We start from the raw sequence: 22,106 nt of genomic DNA on the forward strand, positions 1-22,106 counted from the left end.
AAGCATGATTTCTAAAATTAAGTTGTGACCCTACATTAGTCCTAGGAAACAGGCAGGTTGGCTATTTAACAAAAAATTAATGGTGGTCTGGGAGGTGGCGCAGGGAATAAAGCACTGGATTCTCAACCATGAGGTCCTGAGTTCAATCCCTGGGAGCACATGTACCAGAGTGATGTCTGGTTCTTTCTCTCTCTTTCTCATGAGTCAATAACTAAATTCTTTAAAAATAATTAATATTTCACTGGAAAATTAAGGCAGCTGTTGACACAGGGGTACAGCTCCTCATCTCCCTGCAGAAGGTATCTGCACACCACTCCCACAGCCCACCCAAGTCTTCCTCTGTCATCATGCTCTGGACCCCTGCTGCCTTCTTCCCATCTGCCAGCTAGGAATAGATGGTCTCAGACCCTGAACCAGCTCTCTGCCCTTCTTAGTTCTGTAAATGCTGTCTTCTAGGACAGATTGGTTTCAAGAGTTGTCAGAGAAGTGGGTTACACTTCAACTCCTCTCTCCCCCTCTCATTGGGTGACAGCACTGAATTCAGTGTTTGCCATATGGAGGCTTGGCCAGGCCCCATTGAGAACCTGCCCACCATCTTCCATCACCAGGGCCTCGGAGTGCAGGTTCTGCTTCTCTGCCCTTCTGGAATGACATGCTTGCACTTGTCCCTTCAGTTTAGCCAGAAACTCAAAGTGTGTCTACTCAAATGTAGACTGACATGTTTCCTTTATAAATTCCTAGGCATTACTATTGATTTTTTTTTTTGGCTGAGGATTTTGAAATCCTGTCTCGAGGGACCCTGAGACTTGCCTGCTGCAGTAATAATGCATTGTCATTCTTAATATCTCCTGTTCCTGATACCATATTCAGATCAGACTGCTCAGTCTGCTGCAGAGTGGAGGTGGAGTCAGTACAGCCCTGGGGCTGGTGCCTGCCAGGCAAAGTTGCCCTAGGAGCCACCTGGGTGTAAATGTACCCCCCCCCCCTGCACCGCACCACACATAGCCTGTCTCCTCAAACAGCAAACCACCCCTAGTTTACCCCTGTACAAAGGAGTCTGAGTTGGTGTGGTGGGTATTTCCGTGCATGGCTTTCTCTGAGGACCAGAGAGAGCTGGGAACTTGCCCCAGGTCACACAGTAGGTTGTCTGGGGGTGGGGAGCATGGGAATGCCCATTTCCTTTGACCTGATAACTAGGGGTCAGCAGCTTTGAGTCTATAGAGAGGGCAGACATGGAAGAAAGCCAGGAGAAGACTCAAGAAATATGTCACTTGGACAGTGCGTTGCTTTGTCATGTGCATGACCCAGGCTTGAGGCCAGACTCCACCTCACTGAAGGGAGTTTTGGTGCTGTGGTCTCTTTCACTTTCTGCCTCTCTGCCTTTGCTGTCTCTATCAAAGGAATGAAGGAAGGGAAGGAGAGGAGGAGGGGCACAAGGACCCAGGTTTAAGTCCTCAGTCCCCACCTACAGGGAAAAGTTTTGTGATCTGTGAAGCAGTGCTGCAGGTGTCTCTCTTTCTCTCCCTCTCTCTTCCTACCTATCTCAATCATAATAAAACTATTAAATTGATTTAAAAGAGACAACAAAGAAATAAAGGTAAGCAACTTGCGTGTGAGACAATGTGTTGTGTGTGTGTATGTGTGTGTGGGTTGTATCTCAGAGGACATAGGTATTCTGGGTTTTCTAAGGAAGCTCCAAATCCAGATCTTCATTGAAAATTTCCTGCTTTGTAAAATATTGCCAATTAATTAACACAGGGAAACTCCACATAATGGAACCCCCCCAAAGAGAACCTCAGTCTGGGTACTGGCCACTCAGGGGCTCCACCTGTCCCAACATCTTCTTTGTCCACTACTTCATTCCAGTCCCAGAACTGAGGACTTTCCCTCTTTCCCCTGCCCTCCCTGAGCCTTCTATTCAAGCCCCCATCCCCAAATCAAGCTCCCCATGCCCTGCAGGGTCTCCTGCCCTCTCTGAGAGTGAGTGTGGGCTTTGCCCAGCTGGTTTCATGCTCTGCATTCCAGCCTCCACGCACCCTGCGCCTTCTGGTGTGCACATGGCCTGGCTAGGCCAGCCTTTCTACTGCTGTGAAGAACACACAGCTACTGGCTTGGCCTCAAGGACCTTCTGGGCAAGTCTCTGAATAGGTTCCCACTGTGGGACTGTTTTTCTATTTCTTGGGATGGATGCTGCCCAGACCATAAAAATAAAGAGCCCATGGCCTTGATGCTGAGTGTGTCTTGTGAAGAAGCTGGTGTGCAGGGGGGTAGGGTGTGGGGTGGATGGGGTTGTGTTTGGAGGTGCCCTGCAGCTTGACAAAATGGCTTGTGTCACCTAGTTGAAGAGAGCCTTTTGAAACTCTGGAGAGGGCATGACAGTGACTGGCCATTGTAGCTGGGATTTGGGGGTGGGGGGAATCTGTGACAATCAGAGCAGCTGAGAAAATCATTTTGTCTGAATGCTAGGCAGCTGTGAGCAGGCAGGAGGGTGGTGAGGAGAATACATCTGCCCCATGATCACAGTGGGAGGGGAACACGCCCCCCACTGAGATGGGCCAAGGGTTGCCTTTCTGTTTTGGACATGATGGTTTCAAGGGAGAGCCCACGCTGGCTTGGCCTGGGGGCATGTGTGAGCCCCCAGCTCCTTCCTCTCTCTGTGCCTATGCCAGTGGCATTGCAGCTGCTCCCCAGATACCCAATGTGAGGGGTCCCTGTAGGAGGCAGCAGAAGAGAGCTCACCCACACAGAAGAGGCACACATTGTCACTTCTCAGCCTAATGATGGCCACCACTGCTGGAACCCCCGAGAGATGGATTTTTTGGGGAAACCCTCTTGAGAGCCCTTCTTGCCTTCATCGCTTTATTCTGTCCACACAATTCTGTATGGCTTCAGCAAAATGGTCATCTGTCTCTCTCTCTCTCTCTCTCTCTCCCTCTCTCTATCTCTATCTCTATCTCTATCTCTATCTCTATCTCTATCTCTCCTCTCTTTCTCCCTACACTGGCTTCTGTGAAAGGAGAGTGAGTGGCCAGTGTTTTCCATACTGTATGTAGGCTGCGGCCCATTAGCAAATCATGAAGCCAACTTAGATGGTCACAACTACCAACAGAATAAGGAAACAGTGGGCCAGGCCAGGGAAATAGCTTACCTGGAGCATGCACTAGTTTGCTATGTGTGCAACCCAGTTTCAAGCCTGGCTCCCACTGTATTGAAGAAAACTTCAGTGTTATGATCTCTCTCTCTCTCTCTCTCTCTCTCTCTCTCTCTCTCTTTCAAAAGAAAGAACTAGAGAGAGAATGGAAGGAGGGATGGAAGAGAGAGAGAGAGAGAGGAAATAACTAGGCTGAACAGGGCAGGGGACAGCATGGAGTGGCAGGGAATGGCATCGAGAGGGAGAAGGTGGAAGGAAGATGCCACAATACACCACACTTAGCAAGCTTCATAGTGTCAATCTCATGAGATTTTTTTTTTAATTATAAAATGGAAACATTGACAAGAGGGGTGCATTTCCACACATTGCCCACCCCCAGAGCTCCATATCCAATCCCCTCCCTTGATAGCTTCCCTATTCTTTATCCCTCTGGGAAATAAATAAGTAAATAGAAAAAAAAAGCTGCAAGAGTATACTAATGCATGACCAGCTCAAGGCATATATATTCTTGCTGTCCATCACAGCTTAAGAACTTGGCAATGACAGCTCAGATGAACTACAGATATTCCACCTTATGGCTTGCTAAAATAGCTCGTTAAGCTGAGTTGCTCTTGGGCAAGTTATGGAATTGTGGTATGGCTCAGTTTAAATGTCTGTAGAGTGAACAACGTGCTTCCAGGAAAGGCTGCTACAGTGGTGCCCTCAGAACCAGCCTTGCCAGCCAGCGGTCACCGCATACTGGTTGAACCTTTCTATCTTATTAGCTGGTTCAGCCTTTTGGCTGGGGGTGGGTGTGAAGGTTGGGGGAATATCCCTGTTGAACCATGTGATGTGGACAGATATCTGACAGTTAAGATAAGACTTCTTTTTCCTTTTTTTTTTTTTTTTTATAGAGACGGATAAGTAGAGCAGCAAAAGAAGAGAGTGAAATAGACCATAGTACCAAAATTTCCTTCAATACAGTGAGGGGTTGGACACAAACCTGGGTCATATATAAGGCACAGCTATGAGGTATTTCACTTCTGCTCCCTACCCCCACCCCACCATCCATCATCCTTTCCAACACAGCTCAGGTCTGCGAAGAAGTGTCGCACACACACACACACACACACACACACACACACACACACCCACACCCACATACACACACACACACACACACACACACACACACACACCCAAGCAAAAAGTTGAAGGGGCACTTTCCTAGCCAGTGTAGAGGGATTCCCCGGGTCAGAGAGCAGGGAGCCTCCTCCAAGGTCAGGGAAAGACTAAGCTAGAGACTTGTTATTACAGATGAGGCTGGGTGTGGGTCCCTGAGGAGTGGAGAGGTAACCCCCAGTCTTTACAAACTTTTCCTGGTTGGGATGGAGTTTGCCTGGCTTGGGAAGAGCAAGGTCACTGGTTCCAGGCCAGGGGATGGCTTTGTGCTTCTTCTTCTCTCCCTCCCCCTGCTCCACCCTGTGTCTCTCACCCCTTTCCTTTCTCAGGGAGGTGCAGATGGCCACATTTGCAGGTTAACCGGAACAGCTGGAGATGCATTATTAGTTTCCTGCTGCTCCTTCATATTTGCTTAGATTCTTTCTTTCTTTCTTTTTTTTTAACGGCAACATAATTTACAACTGGTACACGGGTGTCAGGGCTGGCATGTTCTAAATCCGCATCGGATTTATGGAATGCCGTTGCTTATCAGTGAATGAAGTCATAATTATTGCTTTGTACCATTAAATAGCATAAATATATAAACTGTTATACAAATTGCAGCCAACGTTTCCTCTAGGGAGCTCTAGACCAAATTTTAATGTTGTGCATTTGTCTTGGATGGCAGTTTCTATGGTATATAATAATGTTGATAAATTTTACTGTAGCAAGTGACATTTTAAAGCATTAATTTTGGTTCTAAAAAAATTCTGAAGAACGCTCCGATTAAACTAGGAGATATGCTGAGATGCCTCTGGCAGAGGTTGAATGAGGTAGGGGGGGTCTCCTTTAAGAGTGGGGGGCAGAGGTACCACCTCCCAGGGCCCCTTTCCATGGGAGAGCACCCCTGTCTCATCTCCCGAAGGAAGGCAGGGGATACATTCTCCATGGTGATGATGATAATTAATTTCAAAAAATTCAAATCGATTCATTCCCCCCTTAAATTTCAAGTGTGCAAGGGGATGTGGAAGGAGGGCAGAGGGACAGGCACAGTGGGCGGGAAGCTGTCTCCTCATAGCCTCCTTCCCAATTATGTAAATTCTGAGCGGGGTGGAAAAAAAAAATCCCCATCCTCATTAGAGATGCAACACCTGGCCTCAGACGATGCTTCGGATGCCAGGCGTGTGCGGTTGCTTCGCTTCCTAAAGCTGCCACCACCAGGAGCGACTTTTGCTGATAGCCCCAGGACAGCGAGTGGCATTTACCTGGTGAGCTCTTTGGAGAGCCGGGCAGAGTGCACCACCGCACAGCCTGCAGGAGAAAGGGCGTGTGAGGCCCAGAGATGGCCTGTGTGGGTGCAACCCCCCATACACACACACACCAGGGTGACCCAGAGAGACAGCTGGCCCAGTGTCCCATACTCCCAATTCTGGGCTGTCCCCACTGCATCTTCCTTCTTGTTTCCCCAGTCTTGTCATGTGTCTCTCTGCTCTTCTCCTGAGCCTGACTGTCAGTGGTGGCAGCCTTTGGCACATGGTAGGACTCCGCGCCACCTGGCCCTTTGTCTGGGTGGTGCTTTGTGGCTGATTCTGACCAGAAATGTTCTTGTCAATTTCCGGGTGCGGTATCCTTCTGCAATGGACAGGCCCATTGTTTGCAGCCTCTGTGAAGCCAGGTGACTCTCCCCTCCTTTCCCCCTCACCCCTGCCCTGGCCCTCTCCCCAGCTTCATGATGCTTTTCATCATGAAGACTGTTGGGAGTGTCAGAAGCTGACTGATTCCTTTTGCTGGAAAGAGAATCAAGTAGATCAAGACATGTGGCCACTAATTTTCTCATTGAAGCTGAGAAAATTGGGTGACTTTCCTTATGCATTGGTATCCATTACCAAGTATGCTCTCTCTCCCTTCTTGCTTTTGAAGAATGGGTTTATTTATTTATTTATTTATAGAGAGAGTAACAGAAATTGTGAGAGAAGGGGAGATAGAGAGGGAAAGAGAAACAGGGACAATTGCAGCACTGCTTCACCACTTGTGAAGCTTTGCCCATACAGGGGGGTGACGGAGAGTTGAACCCTGGCCCTTGTGCATTCTGTACTGGATAAGCCACCACCCAGCCCCTTTGAAGAATGGATTCTCAACTGGGGCCACAAACTCAGCAGCCTTTGAAGATCAGGCAGGTAAGGGTGGGGCTAAGGAATATAATAGAGATTGACAGAAAGGGCAGGGAATATTTCCAAAATATTGCCATTATTTTTTTTTCTGCCCATAGCCTGTGAGCTGTGCATTTAATTCTGGGTTTCCTATTGCCATCTTGTCCTTCCAGAAGCATTTCTTTAGCTGCTAGTATATTCTGACTGTGAGTGTCTTTCTGCTGCGTTGCCCTCAGGTTGAAAATTTTTTTTATATAATATTTTAAAATTTTATTTTGGTTTTTTATTATTGGATACAGAGAGAAATTGAGAAGGGAGAGGGAGAGATTGAGAGAGACAGAGAAACAGAGAGACACCTAAAGCCCTGCTGTACCACTTGCGAAGCTTCCCTGCAGGTGGGGCCGAGGGGCTTGAACCTGGGTCCTTGCTCATTGTAATGTGAGTGCTTAACCAGGTGCGCCACTGCCTGGCCCCGGGTTGAAATCTTGAACTTCCTAATGAAATTTTCACAGTGCTTGTTCCGTTCTGTTCTTCAAGTATCTGATAAAGTCCTTTACAATAAGGATAGAGATTTATCCTTGAGATCCTGGTACTTGAAATCTTGTGGGAGCTGGTGAGCTATCGAATCCCACCTCCTTCTTTTCCAGATGAGGACTCGAGTTCAGAGAGAGAAAATAGCTCATCCTAAGATGCACTGCTAGTAGTTTCTTCCTGAAAGACCCACTGTTTGGAAGTGGAGGGAATAACGAAGTGGATAAGGTTGGGGAAAATGGGGAATGGAATTAAGAAGGACGGATGTAAGACATGTAATTTTCTTTAAGAAATGTTTTCTTGCATAATCAGAAGGCATTTCCTATGGACTGACTATGTGCTGGGCTGGGCACTTGATCATTACACATGATTTTAGTGAAAAGATAGCCCACATCTGTGAGTATAATAAGAATCTGAAACTTCTTGTGAACAGTTTTGATTCCTGCTTAGATTCCTAATACCTAGCCCTGTGCTTTGTACATAGCAGAAAGATTTTTTTGTTGTTGCCCTTGTTGTTTTATTGTTGTAGTTATTATTGTCCTTGTTATTGATGTCATTGTTGTTGGGATAGGACAGAGAGAAATGGAGGGGGGGGGAAGACAGAGAGAAAGAGAGAAAGAGGTGACTCCCCCTGCAGGTGGGGAGTCGGAGGCTCAAACCTGGATCCTTAACGCTGGTCCTTGTGCTTTGCGCCACCTGAGCTTAACCCGCTGTGCTTACCGCCCAACTCCCAGCAGAAAGACTTTTAAAGGCTTTATTTATTTAGTGAAAGAGGAGAGATTCTAGTCAAAGGGCATGAGCTTTGTTCTGCTCATGGGCCAGCTTCATTGTTAGTCCAGTGACCCTGGATAAAGTTACTTCATTTGATGTCAATTTCTTCACACATAAAATGGGAATTAATAATTGCACCAGTGGTCTGGGAGGTGGCACAGTGGCTAAAGAACTGGACTTTAAAGCATGAGGTTCTACATTCAGTCCCAGGTATTGCATGTGCCAGAGTGATGATCTGCTTTCTCTCTCTCCTTCTCTCATAAACTTTTAAAGAATAAAAACTGTACCAATCTCATAACAATACTGTGATGATTAGGGGCTATATATTTAGTTTCTCTTCCTCCTGTGCTCCCCTTCTCTCTTCTCCCCTCTCTTCTCATTTTAGAGGCAGAGAGAGAGAGAGAGAGAGAGAGAGAGAGAGAGAGAGAGATATCATAGCACTGAAGCTTCCTTCAGTGGGGGCCAGGCTTGAACCTGGTAAAGCAACACACTAACCAGGTGAGCTATTTTGCCCATCCTGGGGGATGCAGTGAGGGTCCAGGCCTCATGAATAGTCAGTGTGGTAATCTTAGGCATTTGGTTGATATCTGCAGAATGGAAGAAGGATCTGAATCCCCAGGAAATGCTTTTTGGCTGTCTGCCTCCCTGCCTCCTGCTGCCCATCCCCTAACCCCCCTTCCCCCCAGACCGCGATCCTGATGAGGCAGAGACCCTCCCTCCTGGAGTCATTGCTGTGATCAGGCCTGGGAAGCCTTTGCCCACTGGAAAAAAAACACCACAGAGTCTTTGTCCCTGTAGAAAAGCTGTCTTTTCACTTTCCCTATTTTTCCATCTCCCTATATCTTCCGCCAAGGCATTGGAATTCATTCATTCATTTATTCATTCATTCATTCAGAAGGAATCTGTTGAGCACCTACTATGCACCAGATGCATGCTAAAATTATCCTTGCTTCCTGTAAAAGGGATTTCTTTCCTCCTGGTGCTGCCGCGACCCTCACCCCAGATGTTTCATCTACCCCTCCTCTTAAGGAGCTGGCCCTTCCTGTCTGGCTTAGGTTTCCACCTGATGGGTCTCCTTCCCTAAGCCATCCAGAGGTTTTCAAACTCTTTCTTGTGATGTGTGCCAGGGAAATGCCCACGTAGTGAATAGCCATTCTGAAGCCTGATGAATCTTTGGAAGCTGAGCACATCTAAATCAAGAAGCAGACCCTCACAGCTAACCCCCACTTTATGCCCTCCACTACTCCCCACCCCAATCTCCCCTTCAGTCACTGCCTCCCTCTGGCGCATTTCACTGCAGGGACATTGGACTCATCATTGTTTTGTCACTGATGTGACTTAAGGATGAGCTATGTGTCTGAGTCATCCCTGTGTGTCCTGGCCTGCCCAGCGTGATGCCTGGCACTTGGCGACTAAACAAATGGACGGGCGAGCGGGTGGGAGGATGGATAGAATAATGCAGGGCTGAGGGACTGGTGACAGCAATCCAATAATGACCAAAGGCTGCTGCAGTCCATCAGCCCACTCTCATCAGCGCCTTCATGGCTACCTCATCGGGTCCTACTGAGACCCAGAGAGGTCTATGGCTTGTCCAAGGTCAGCCGGCTGGTGAGTAGCGGTCACTGTGACCTGGGGCTGTCCAGGCCAAGAGTCTGGTGCTGGTACTCCAAGCCTCGCTGCCTGCTGCTTTGGAGCCCTGGGCAGTCCTGCCTCCACTGGGCCAGCTGGCCAGAGGCTCAGCGGGCGGCAGAGCTGAGCTGTCCTTGGCTGAAGAGCTGCCTCTCCTCGCCGCCCCCGCCCACCCGTGGGGCGCTGGGTTCCTCCCGGGCTGCACTGCGCCTTCTGTGCGCCTCTCCAAAGGACAGGGCATATTTCTTCCCAACCCTCTTAAGACCCAGCCCGCACTGGAGGGCTTCATCATTATGCAAATGAGGTGGATTGGATCTGTTCCCACAGAGGGCTCCGGGGCGGCAGAAGGACAGAGCTGCCTCCCGGGTGGGGATTGAGCCTCAGATTAGGCTCCAGCCAGTAGGTGGGAGGCAGAGGCAGTGGGGGTGGGGGGCCTCTACCAGTGATTCACCTCCCCCCCACCCCCGGGAGCTGCAGGGACGGGGGGGGGGGGGATGGGTGTGAACAGGTGCCAGGGGAGCATGGGCTGAGGCTGATAGAAGTCCAATACCCACCTCCCTGCATTGTTGCTGAAGATGGGACCTAAGGAAGCTGTTCATTTTTGGGTTTTCTTTGTGTATTGAGCCCTTTTATGATTCATCAGTAAGTAAATATCAGCTGAGGGGTGATTTGTTTCTAACAAGCTTATAAAATACTGGCGTCATTTGTGGGCTTATTGGAGTGCTGATTATAAACACTCCCCCATGCCCACTCCTCTATGTCAAATTAGCATTCAAAATACAAATATTTGGATCTTTGGCTCCCTTTTCTGCCTTTTCTTTGGAACCTGGTGGCAGGGGAAGGGGCAGCTGTAGGCCTCTGGCTCTGAGAAGGGCTGCTCAGCACACTCACAGACAACAGGGCTGGAAGGAGGCACCCCTTGCCAGGGGCCCTTCCAAGGCTGGGAGCCCTGGGAGCCCAGCTTCTCCTCCCACCCTAATCATTGCCAAGTTTTCTCTGACCCAGCTCCTCCAGGCCTTTGGAGCCTGTCATCTTCAATCTCACACAGGCTGCAGATCTGGGCAGGCTGCATCTGGCCTGGCGAGCCCCTGGAGCTGCCACCACCCCTGTGGGCCAAGGCCTAGCTGAGATGTGTCCACATCTCTGGACTGATTGAGGGGGCTGCTACATGCTACCCTCTTTCCTGGGAAGGACTTCATCCTCCCCAGACTGTCTCGCCCACTTGGAGCCCCCTGACCCAAACTCTGCCTCCTGGCCTCTGGCTTTGTGGTGACTTGTTATCTCTAGCACAGCACACATCCCTACCATGGGGCAGGTGCCTATAGCACATCGAAGCTCCTGTGCTGGGCCCAGTGAGGCTGCCATGTGCATACCCATTTTCCCAGACACCAGCCCAGCAGCCGTGCAGAAGAGCAGGTGCTGGCCAGAGAGCACAGCAGGTGCACACGAGCTCCAGGAACACCTATGCCTGGGGAACAACACTGCCCCATTTTCCAGAGAGGCCACTTGCCAGGTCAGCCCAGACCTACGCAGACTCATTGCAGGCAATCTCAAAAGCAAAGCATAGCAGAGTCAGAAAGTAGAAGTATAGTTGTGGCCATCCAGTGATCACCCTCTCACACACGTGTGTGCATGTGCGTGTGCTCATGTGTGTGCGTGTGCTCGTGTGTGTGTGTGTGTGTATGTATGTTTCCAGCACATATTTCAGCCAAGTACACACATGAATAGAAATTGCCTCCCTTTTCAGAAACTCACATAGGATTGTGTCTAGGCCCATGTGTTAGATGGGAGGCAATGAGAAGAATGCTGAGGACTTCTCTTAAAGAGAAGGTGCTTGTCTCTGTCCACAGGGCTTTGACAGGGACAAAGTAGGGCTTGTCTCTAAAGAAGCCACTTCCCAACAGCAGGCACAGTTGGAGACTTTGCTATAGTCAGACCTTGGCTAGGTCCTGGGCAGTGCTGAGAGAGAGAGAGAAAGAGAGAGGGAGAGAGAGAGAGAGAGAGAGAGAGAGAGAGAGAAAGGTGATCAGGTGCAGTACCCATGGCAGGAATATGAGTAGTCATATGCAGAATGGGGTTTTGTTGCAGGCCTGAGCATGCCCCCAGCCAGCTGAATGCGTGTATGCCATTATCAAGAGGGCACAGAGGGTGTTTCTGGGCACACTCTGTTTCTGGAGGGGGCATGGAAGTGTTCTGTGTCATAAACTGGATGGAAGACCAGCAGGGCCCTGATTTCATGCCCAGCCCTGACCACTCACTTGTCCACAGTGCTCTGCAGGCAGCACTGACCCCACCTGGGGAGATCATGGGTTGGGGATACGCTTTTGGTTTTCAAACTAGAATCCAAAGTAGTTGGTAGGATCTGGCTTCTGTTCTCTGAATTGTCAATAAGGCTGGGTCCTTGTGCATTCTGGATGGTTAAAGCATGAGAGGAGGATAAATATAGGCATTGGGTGTCATTTCTTCTCCCCTCCCCACAGTCTGTGGTTCATGAGGAGGATGGGGTTGGGGTGGGGGATGCTTTTGCTATAATGGGGATTTCTGTAAAAATGAAAAAAAAATAAACCCAAAACTTTTATTTGTGTGACTCCCTAAATGGATTCTGGTGTATATGATTCTGTATGTATATGTAAGCACACTTGTGTGTGTCTGTCAGTCATTGGTGTCCCCATGGGGATGGAGTTGTCATTCTCTCAGACCAAGCCCTTCACTGATAGATAGCAGTGACCCTGGGCCCTCATACCAGGCCTCTGTCCTGCCCCCTCCCTCCCACCCTAGCAGAGCAGCTCCTGCATCCCTCAGGCAGTGATGTGGTGCAGAAAGAGGGTGCAGGGCTCCAGCACAGTCAGGTCTTTCACCCGTGGCAGTGTCCAGACTCTGGGTACAGGTCTGTTAGCCGGTCTCCCAGTGAGTATTGCTCAACACCTCGAATTTGTCTGCCCCTACCAAAAACATCGGAAGGGTTAAAAAATATCTTCCTTTTGATCTTAGAAAATTTATTATTAGTCAGAGATGTTGGCAAGTGACAGAAAGCCAAGTTATCTTAAACAAAAAGAACTTTTGGAAAGCTATTACCCTGCGTGGGCATGCATGCATAACACACACACACACACACACACACACACACACACACACACACACACACACAGCTTTGGGAAGCTTGGTAGTGCAACTGGACCTCCAGACTCAAATCCACATTCTGGGACTTTGTCTTGGAAAGTTATGGCTGGGAGAACAGGGCAAAGCTCAAGAGTAGTTTGAGGAAAGGCCCAGAAATCAGCTTGAACAAGGCCCAGAGACAAGATGGATGGTTGCGGTTGAAAGCGGGGTGCTGATTGCCTGGCAGAAAGATGTGACTTTGCATTGGGAGAATGGGAGCCACGGCAGGCTCTTGAGGAGGAGCAACATAGTGTGACACGGTGGCGGCAGGGACTGGGGAGTGGTCTGCACTCAGTGTTTGCCAACTGGACAGAATATGTGGTGGGACCAAGAAGAGAAAAACATGGGGTGACTCACCAAGCACTGGACCCGCATATTTTTAAAAGCTTTCTTCGAAGCTGACTTGCCAGTGCAGGGAGGCAAGATGCCAGGCAGGGCTGGATGGAGGGGCATCTCCTGCCATGGTGTGTGGGCCTTGGACTGCCTGCATCTCATCTCAGCTAATGGCAGCTGTTCTGCTGGCTGCATCCAGTAGAGGCTGGAGGCTCTACGGGGGCGTCACCACCCCCGCTATCCAGCCTTTCCCAATGGTGAGCCTGCCCTCCTCAGCCCACACAGGCTGCCTCTCCCCTGTTTCTGTTGGGTTGGGGGAGTTAGAGAGCTGCCTCCATGGCTGGCATGGGGACGACATGGGAGCAGACCTCAGCCTTGGGAGACCTGCCTGGCAGGTGAGGCATGGCCTGGTGATGGGCAGCACTGACTCAGGGAATAGGCAGATTGAGAGCTTAACAAATGTGTGGGGGGAGGGGGGCAGACTCAGGCAGTAGTGCATCTGGTTAAGCACATGTTACCATGTGTGAGGACCCAGGTCAAGGCTCTACTCCTCACCTGCAGGGGAAAAGCTCCATGAACAGTGAAGCAAGTACTTTGGGTCTCTCTCTCTCTCTCTCTCTCTCTCTCCCCCTTCCATCTCTATCAAATTCTCTTTGTCTTATTAAATAATGGGGGTGTGTGACTGCCAGGAATGGTGGATTCATTGTGCAGTCACCAAGCCCCAGTGACAACCTGGTGGTAATAAAAAAGGGGGGGAGGAGTCAGGCGATAACACAGCAAGTTAAGCGCAGGTGGCGCAAAGCTCAAGGACCAGCGTAAGGATCCATGCTTGTGCCCCTGGTTCCTCACTTGCAGGGGACTTGCTTCACAGGTGGTGAAGCAGGTCTGCAGGTGTCTTTCTCTCCCCCCTATGTCTTCCCCTCCTCTCTCCATTTCTCTCTGTTCTATCCAACAACAATGACATCAGTAACAACAACAATAATAACTACAACAATAAAAAACAAGGGCAACAAAAGGGAATAAATAAATAAATAAATAAATAAATATTTTTTTAAATGGACATGTCAAAGTTCAATGTGAAACTTAGGGCTCCGACTGGCCTCTTGTAGACTCAGAGCTGATTCTGTTGATGAAGGGAAGGCAGTATCTCTGTCCTTGACCACAGGAACTGGTATCTGTGACTGGAGGGTGTGGGGGAGAAGAGAGCTGACAGGAAGTTGGACATGAATAGCAGCCTTGAGCACTGTGCAAGCATTTCCAAGCTCTGCTATTCCTTTGGCTTTTCAGCCAAACAGAAGAAAGCACTCCTCTCCCTGAATAAGCTTGGAGCTGCTATTATGGCTGGAATCAGGTGACCCCCTTGAAGGATGTATCACTGATTTGAATGTGGTCATTTATTCCATGTTGCTTTTGAATTTCCCATTTAGCTTCAATTTTTTTCTTTTTATTATTATCATTTTTTATTTAAGAAAGGATAAATTAACAAAACCATAGGGTAGGAGGGGTACAACTCCACACAACTCCCACCACCCAATCTCCATATCCCATCCCCTCCCCTGATAGCTTTCCCATTCTCTATCCCTCTGGGAGCATGGACCCAGGGTCATTGTGGGTTGCAGAAGGTGGAAGGTCTGGCTTCTGTAATTGCTTCCCCACTGAACATGGATGTTGAGTGGTCAGTCCATACTCCCAGTCTGCCTCTCTCTTTCCCTAGTAGGGTGGGTCTCTGGGGAAGCAGAACTCCAGGACACATTGGTGGGGTCTTCAGTCCAGGGAAGCCTGGCCGGCATCCTGATGACATCTGGAACCTGGTGACTGAAAAGAGAGTTATCATACGAAGCCAAACAAAGTGCTGAGCAATCATGGACCCAAAGCTTGGAATAGTGGAGAGGAAGTGCTAGGGGGATACTCACTGCAAACTCTAGTGTATTTCTGCTTTCAGGTATATATTTTGCAGTTGTTTGTGGATACTTGTGAACATATGCTCTCTCTCACAGAAACTGGTGTATATCTAGGTTTTGGGACTTTGTTAGAAAGTGAACCACCTGGGATGGAATTAGAGAATACTATGAAAGGAAAGGTCTCACCTGAGTAATGCAGCTGAAGGGTTGTCATTCCACACTTGAAGTCTCTGGACACAGTCTGAGGTGAATGAAGCATGTTGAGGTGGCAATCGTTGTGTTGATTAGGTTGCGATCAGCTGATGCAATATTATTTGATATGGATTGGGAGAGGCATGAGGGAAAGTGGGTCCTATCCTAAGGTTCCAGGACTGGGGGAATATAGGCTCTATAGTGGAGATGTGAGGTTCCTGCTGTCTTAGGGTTCAAAAAGACAATGGATAGTTAATGTTATCATCACATTATTTGGTAATTGGGTTAACTTTGGAAAGTCCTTTTGTTAGGGTTTGCTGTATAGTACCCAGTATCTTGTATGTAGCTGTGCCACTGGTTGCTTCTGATCTACTTGGTCTAGGCTTTTGAGAGATTCCGCATATCAAATACACAGCCTATATATTAAAAAGACTAAGTCTGTGTTTTAAAAACTTCGAGACATACAATTAATTTTCCCCCTCTCATATTAATTAACTAGTGATTTATATGACTACACTTTACTAGGAGTGTACATAAACACCATTCCCACCACCAAAAGACTGTGTCTCTTCCCACCCACCCACCCCTCCCCCCACTGGCCCAGGAAGCCGCATGTCCACCCACCCCCTCACCACAGGGTTTTTACTTTGGTGCCCTACTTACAATTTAGTCAGATCCTGCTTTTAGTTTCCCTTTCAGATCTTCTTTCTCAACTTCTGTTGATGAGTGGGATCATCCCATACTCATCTTTATCTTTCTGACTTAGCTCACTTAACATAATTCCTTCTAGCTCTGTCCAAGATGGGTCAGAGAAGGTGGGTTCATTGTTCTTAATAGCTGTATAGTATTAGCTTCAATTTTCATTTCACTTGGGTTGCAGCAAAATCCTGGTTCTTTGCAATGTCTCCTGCAGAAGCAGAAGAAAGAAGCTGTACAAACCACTTAGTTAACTATGTTTTTCCTGCCCTTCCTGCCTCCCTTTTGGGGCTGAGCTGGTTTGAAGGTGGGGATTCGCACCTTTGTCCTCTGTCTGCTCAAACTCAGTGTTTCTGGCAGGACACAGGCAGCAGATTTATCATGTTGCTCAGGGAAGTGTGGCTCAGTAGCGGTCGTGGTGGGGAACAAGTGGGCCCTTCACTCCCTGTCAGTTTAGAGCTACCCATCTAGTTGTATTAGTCCTTTCAGAGAATCTTCCTTACTCTCCATTGTTCCTACATTCACCATATTCTTATTTCCTCAGACCAAGTGGCCACATCATGGTCAGAGTGGGGATTTAACTTGAAGGTCAGAGAACATGATGGTAGTTTTCCAGAGAAGTCCTGATCTGAGCAGCACAGTCGCAAGCAACTGCCAACAATCTAGAGGGCCAAGGCATTTTTGAAACAAGACTTTTGCACTGGGATGATACCTTTTTTTTTCTAGATCATGTGTTCTAGAGATGGAGACACACACACACACACACACACACACACAGAGGAGACACCACAGTACCACAGTACCCCTCCTCCACTTGCGAAGTTTCTCTTTGCATGCTGTTCCCATGTAGTGATGGGAGGGGCCTCAAACCCAGGTTCTTGCACATGGTCAAATGTGTGTTCTACAAACTGATCCCTCTCCCAGACCCAGGATGAGACAGTTTTCACAGCACCAGAAGCACACATGCTGTAGTTCAATTACTGCGAAGTGCCTTACACTGTTCTAAGTTCTAGGACTGTAGTATTGCACAAGGCAGGCGTGGCGCCTGTCTTCTCTCTGTTCACAGTCTAGCAGAGCAATATCTGAGAGAGCCTTCCAGTGTGTGTTAGCACCCCAAACTGGTGCACTTGAATTGCCAAGCTGTGGTTTTTAATGTATTTAACTGCAATTTAAATTTAAATAGTTACCTCTGGCTGGTAACCACCCTATACTGATCAGACAGTACAGATCTAACTTTTCAGTAGAAATCAACCTTTCTTCCTTCCTTCTTTCCTCCCTCCTTTCTTTCCTTCCTTCCTTCCTTTCTTCTTTTCTCTCTTCCTTCCTCCTTTCTCTCCTCCTTCCTTCCTTCCTTCCTTCCTTCCTTCCTTCCTTCCTTCCTTCCTTCCTTTCTTTATTTCTTTCTCTTTTGTCATTACCTGGATTTCACTACTCTGGGCCAACTTCTTCAGAGAGAGAGGCACCAAGGAGAAGGAGACACCCCTCAGCACCAAACTGCCTCCTTCCCCATGCTATAGATCGCCTGTGTGGTATACTAAAGGCTGATACCTGAGTCAGGTGACGGTCATGCAGACCCCCTCCCAAGTGAACTATCTCACAGACCCCTATGTTCAAATCTTGTGCTTGTTTTTCCTGGTTTGTCACTGAGGAGTAGAGGCAAGTGAGTGCTCCATGGTCACTTGACCTCCTCAGAAGAGAAGAAAGGGCGATTGTGGTGTCCAGGCTGAGCACCAGGACATTTTGATTTCTGTATCAGTGACTGCAGGAACAATCCCAGATCTATTGGGAAGAGAAGCCTTTGAAAAATTGGGGTAGGGGAAATGTGTGTGTGTGTGTGTGTGTGTGTGTGTGCATATGTGTGTGTGTGTGTGTGTGTGTGTGTGTGCATGTTCACATGTGGACAACTGTCTGCCTTTTGGATGCAATGTTGTTGCTCATTTCTAAAAATATGATCTGGGTAGGGGGAAGAATGATATCTGCAGCCGAGAAAACCCTTGTTGTGGAAGCAGGAGTAATTCACATGTCCCTGGCACGGTTGGTGACAACAAGGGTTTTGCAGCCTGCCTATCATGCTAATTGTATATTATTAGAGGCCATTAATCTAAGGATTATTAATGTGATGGATGTTAAGCTGGTGTTGGTTTTGGAGGACTTGAATCAGAAGATGAGGAAGACGCATTAGCAGGTGATTGGTGTGTTAAGGAAGAGTAGGCCTCTTGTCTTCACCTGGTAGATCCCTGAGGGTCACAGCGGTACTTGTTTTTGGAAAGTGGCCTCTTGCAAGTGGCAGGGGCTATAAAGCTGGGGGTTGGGAAGGCTTTCTCCAGGAGGATGTTCCAAACCCCAAACATCTCAAGTTCTAGAAGTTTAGAAGAAGTTCTCCTTGCTTTAGAACTTCATGAGTTCTCTCTCCTTCAGGCTATCAGTGAAATCCCACTATGATTGACAGGAGAATCACTTATTCATTCCTTCTCTCTTTCCACTAAAGAACAGAGATTATCGCCTTCCCCAACATTTCATGGCTTGTTCAGGGCAGGGTTGACAAGGCAACAAACTATTCATATGAGCTATTATTCCAGCACTTCTCACTAGTTCCAGCAGCCTACTTCACAGATGAGGAGACCAAGGCCCAGGGTGCTCTGTCCACAAGTGGAGGTGGAAGCAGCCACGTTTTTTTCCCCCTCCACTCCCCAATTAGACTCATCTTGATGGAGCTAGGGTGAATGGGAGCGATCAGTTGAGCTGTCCTGTTTGCTGTGATGGGAAACCTCCCGGCGACTTTACCTAGAATCATCCTCAAGATGAACTGACCCTTAACTAAGATCCATCAGACGTGACTCTTGGGAGCAGTCCGTAGGAAGAACCATCTGGAGTCTGATGCGAGTTTTGGAGAAGAGAGGAAACAAAGTACTTAGAACTTAGGATAACGATGACCTGGAGACAGGCCCGGGGCAGATGGCTGTTCTCCTTAGGGGAACCCCAGGGGTGAGTAGAGGGAGGCAAGCTGGTCAGGCCTTTCCAGGATGGGGAGCCAGGATGCAGCTGTCTTCCCTCCCAGCCTGTCATGCCCCCTCCCCATGGCCACACTTTCCCAGATGCGGAGGGAGACATGCCTGGCCTCTGGATCAGGAGGGCCTGGTCTGACCCTAGAATAATTCCAGGTAGGGTAGCTGAGCAGTCAGAATGTGCTGGAATTACACCCCAGTAGATAATCAGAGATCAGGAAAGCAACACAAAGTCTTTCACTGAAGTTCCAATACTTCCATCAGGAATGATATGGGGGTAAGGGTAGGATACTTTTTGCATCCACATGCCCTTGTCCCCAGCCTCTTGCATTTTGCTAAAAAGGGGGAACTTGTTACTGTCACCCCCACTGGAAGCCAGCACCCAGACATACAGCATGGCTTTTATTGTAGGGTTGGTATCGTGAACAAGGGATGTTGGTGGGTACCTGGGTAAATAAGTATAAATAGTTTTCTTTCTGATATGTGACCGGATTATTTTCCAGTTGATTTCAAGCCTTGGCCCCAAGTGGCCCACAGATCAAAAAAAGATAAGGGTCAGTTACAAGGTTGAGCTCATTCTCCGTCGCCATGGCAACTGACCTCCGGCAACCCCCCGGAGAACTACACCCAGCTCCCCAGGTGATGTTTTTACTGTCCACGCCATCAATCCTGAGCCTTTCAAAACTCAGACTGCCTAATTGTCAGGGCTCTGTTTTGAAGAGGCTCTGGGGGCCCCTGTGGGGCCCTGGTTCAGGCTGCCAGAGCTCATTTATAAGGCTTTCTGAAACACAGGGGACCTGGAGACGGGTCCCTTTTGGCCAGAAGGGCCTGGAAAGGTGGCCCCATGGGGAGGAGGAAGGGCATAACCCATCCTCCAGGATTAATTAGGAAAACAAGGAGCCTGAGAATGCAGGCTGTTGGGAATGGGTTGAGGATCTTCAGACAGTGATTGAGTGGTCAGAGTGACCAGATGTGCCAGATGACCTGACATTGGGTCCTGGGCCAGACACGACAACACCTGCCCCCATGTCTCCATCCATCCCTCCAAAGACACCCAAATCATTTCTGTCCCTGCTATGAAAGTGTTTCCCTCTGTCCATTGATAATAGTCTTTTACAAATTGGGAACCAAAAGGGGGCTTTAGTTAGGAAACTTGCCTCCTCCTTAGAGAGCCAGAATAGACAGTCCTTAGTCAGAGTCCTGTGATGGCTGGGAAGGCACAGCTGACAATGGGCTTCCAAGACTGGCATCCCCAGAAACCCCTTTAGAGAGCTCCAAGCTCCTCAGGCTTGTGTGCAAGCCCAAACCACAGGGGCACTGAGAGAATGCATCTGCTCACTGAGTAGTGCTGGTGTGGTGCCTGGGATTCTATATTTCTTTTAAAAAAATTATTGTCTTTTATTTATTGGATAGAGATAGACAGAAATTGAGAGGGAAGGGGTGAGAGAGAAGAAGAGAGAAACACTTTCAGCACAGCTTTACTACTCGCAAAGCTTTCTCCCCCTGCAGGTGGGGCTGGGGGCTCAAACCCAGATCTTGCATGTAGTAACATGTGCACTAAACCATGTGTGCCACCACCTGGCCACTTCTGCATTCCTTTTTAATATTTTTTTGAGGGGCCCAGGCAGTAGCTCAGCAGGTTAAGTGCACATGGCACGAAGCGCAAGGATCAGCACAAGGATCCCAATTCAAGTCCCCAGCTCCCCACCTTCAGGGGCTTTGCTTCACAAGTGGTGAAGCAGGTCTGCAGGTGTCTATCTTTCTCTCCCCTTGTTTGCCTTCCCCTCCTCTCTCGATTTATCTCTGTTTTATCCAACAACAGCAACTACAACAATTACAAGGGCAACAAAATGGAAGAAATGACCTCCAGGAACAGTGGATTTGTAGTGCAGACACCAAACCCCAGCAATAACCCTGGAGGCAAAAAAAAAAAAGAAGTTTATTATTTTATTTAATAGGACAGAGAAAATTGGTGGGAGGGTAGAGAAAGGGAGAGAGAGATACCTGCAGCACTGCTTCACCACTCATGAAGCTTCCCCTCTGTATATGGGGGATTGAACCCTGATCCTTGTAATGTGTGCACTCAACTCGGGCACTGAGATTCTACATTTTTTTAAATTGCCATAGGTTTATCATTGGGGCTTGGTACCTGCATGACTAATCCACCACTCCTGGTGTCTAGTTTTCCTTTCTTTTTTATTAGAGAGAAATTGAGAGAGGAGGGGAATATAGAGATGGAGAGAGAAAGAAAGACATCTGCAGGAGTGGGGGATTGAACTTTGGTCTTTGTGCATGATAATGAATGCACTCAACCCTATACCCAGCCCTGAGATTCTGCATTCTTTTTTTTTAATTTTCATGTTCATCATTTTTATTGATTTAATAATGATTGACAAGATTGTGGATTAACAGGGGTACAATTCCATACAATTCCCACCAGAGTTCCATATCCCCTCCCCTCCATTAGGAGTTTTCCCTATTCTTTATCCTTCTGGGAATATGGACCCAGGATCATTATGGGGTGCAGAAGGTGGAAAGTCTGGCTTCTGTAATTGCTTCTCTGCTGGACATGGACATTGGCAGGTCGATGCATATTCCCAGACTGTTTCTATCTTTCTCTAGTGGAGTAGGGCTCTGGGGAGCTGGGGTTATAGGACACATTGGTGAGGTCATCTGCTCAGGGAAAGCAGGTTGGTGTCATAGTAGCATCTGCAACTTGGTGGTTGAAAAGCATTAACATATAAAGCAGAACAGATTGTTCAATAATCAGGAACCTAAGGGTAAGAATACAACAGATTCTTACCTTTAGTTTCCTGAGATTCTATATTCTTAACCTACTTTTATATGATGCCATGTTTGCCAGTCTGGGACCTTCACTCTGGGAAGCCAGGGCTTGAGGTTCTGAGATTAGCCTTTGCCCCATTTACCTGCTCCCTGCTTCCTGCCTGGCCCTAGATGAAGGGCTCCCTACTGAGCTCCTTGTTTCTCCTTTGCCCCTTTGTCAGGTGTCAACCCAAATGTCACTCCTCTTCCTCACCCATCCTCCTTCCTTGGTTCCTCTCCTGGTAGTACTTGGTGACAAATCAGTAGATAAACAACCTGACCTGACCACCTAGATATTACTATCTGCCCTCATCACTTCTGTCCAAAGGTCTTTGTTCCATCTGAAGAACAAAGGACTGAGTCTCCCATCAGCCCATGTTCCTATTTCTTGTCCCTGTGTCTTTGTAATTGGTTATTTATCGGGGTGACATGCAAAGGGATCCTCTCTAGGGTCCTCCCCTGCTACTTTCTTTGCCTGAATGAATGCTCAGCTCTCTGTCCCCATGCTTCTCTCCCTAGTGCCTGGTGGGTGTCTCAGCCTAGGAGCCCCACCTTTACTTGACCTGGTGTTTCAGGTGGGTCTGGGGCTCATCTCGTGGTGCAGTGGCACTGAGATCTGGGGAAG

General features: G+C 48.3%; 1 protein-coding gene across 6 annotated transcripts in view; it reads left to right on the forward strand.

The window, feature by feature from the left end:
* Positions 1-22,106, forward strand: part of ZNF423 (zinc finger protein 423) — a 380,636-nt gene that overhangs the window by 316,201 nt on the left and 42,329 nt on the right. The gene's annotated exons all lie outside the window — the stretch shown is intronic.

This window comes from Erinaceus europaeus, chromosome 2, assembly GCF_950295315.1.
Source record: "Erinaceus europaeus chromosome 2, mEriEur2.1, whole genome shotgun sequence".
Classification (NCBI taxonomy): Eukaryota; Metazoa; Chordata; class Mammalia; order Eulipotyphla; family Erinaceidae; genus Erinaceus; species Erinaceus europaeus.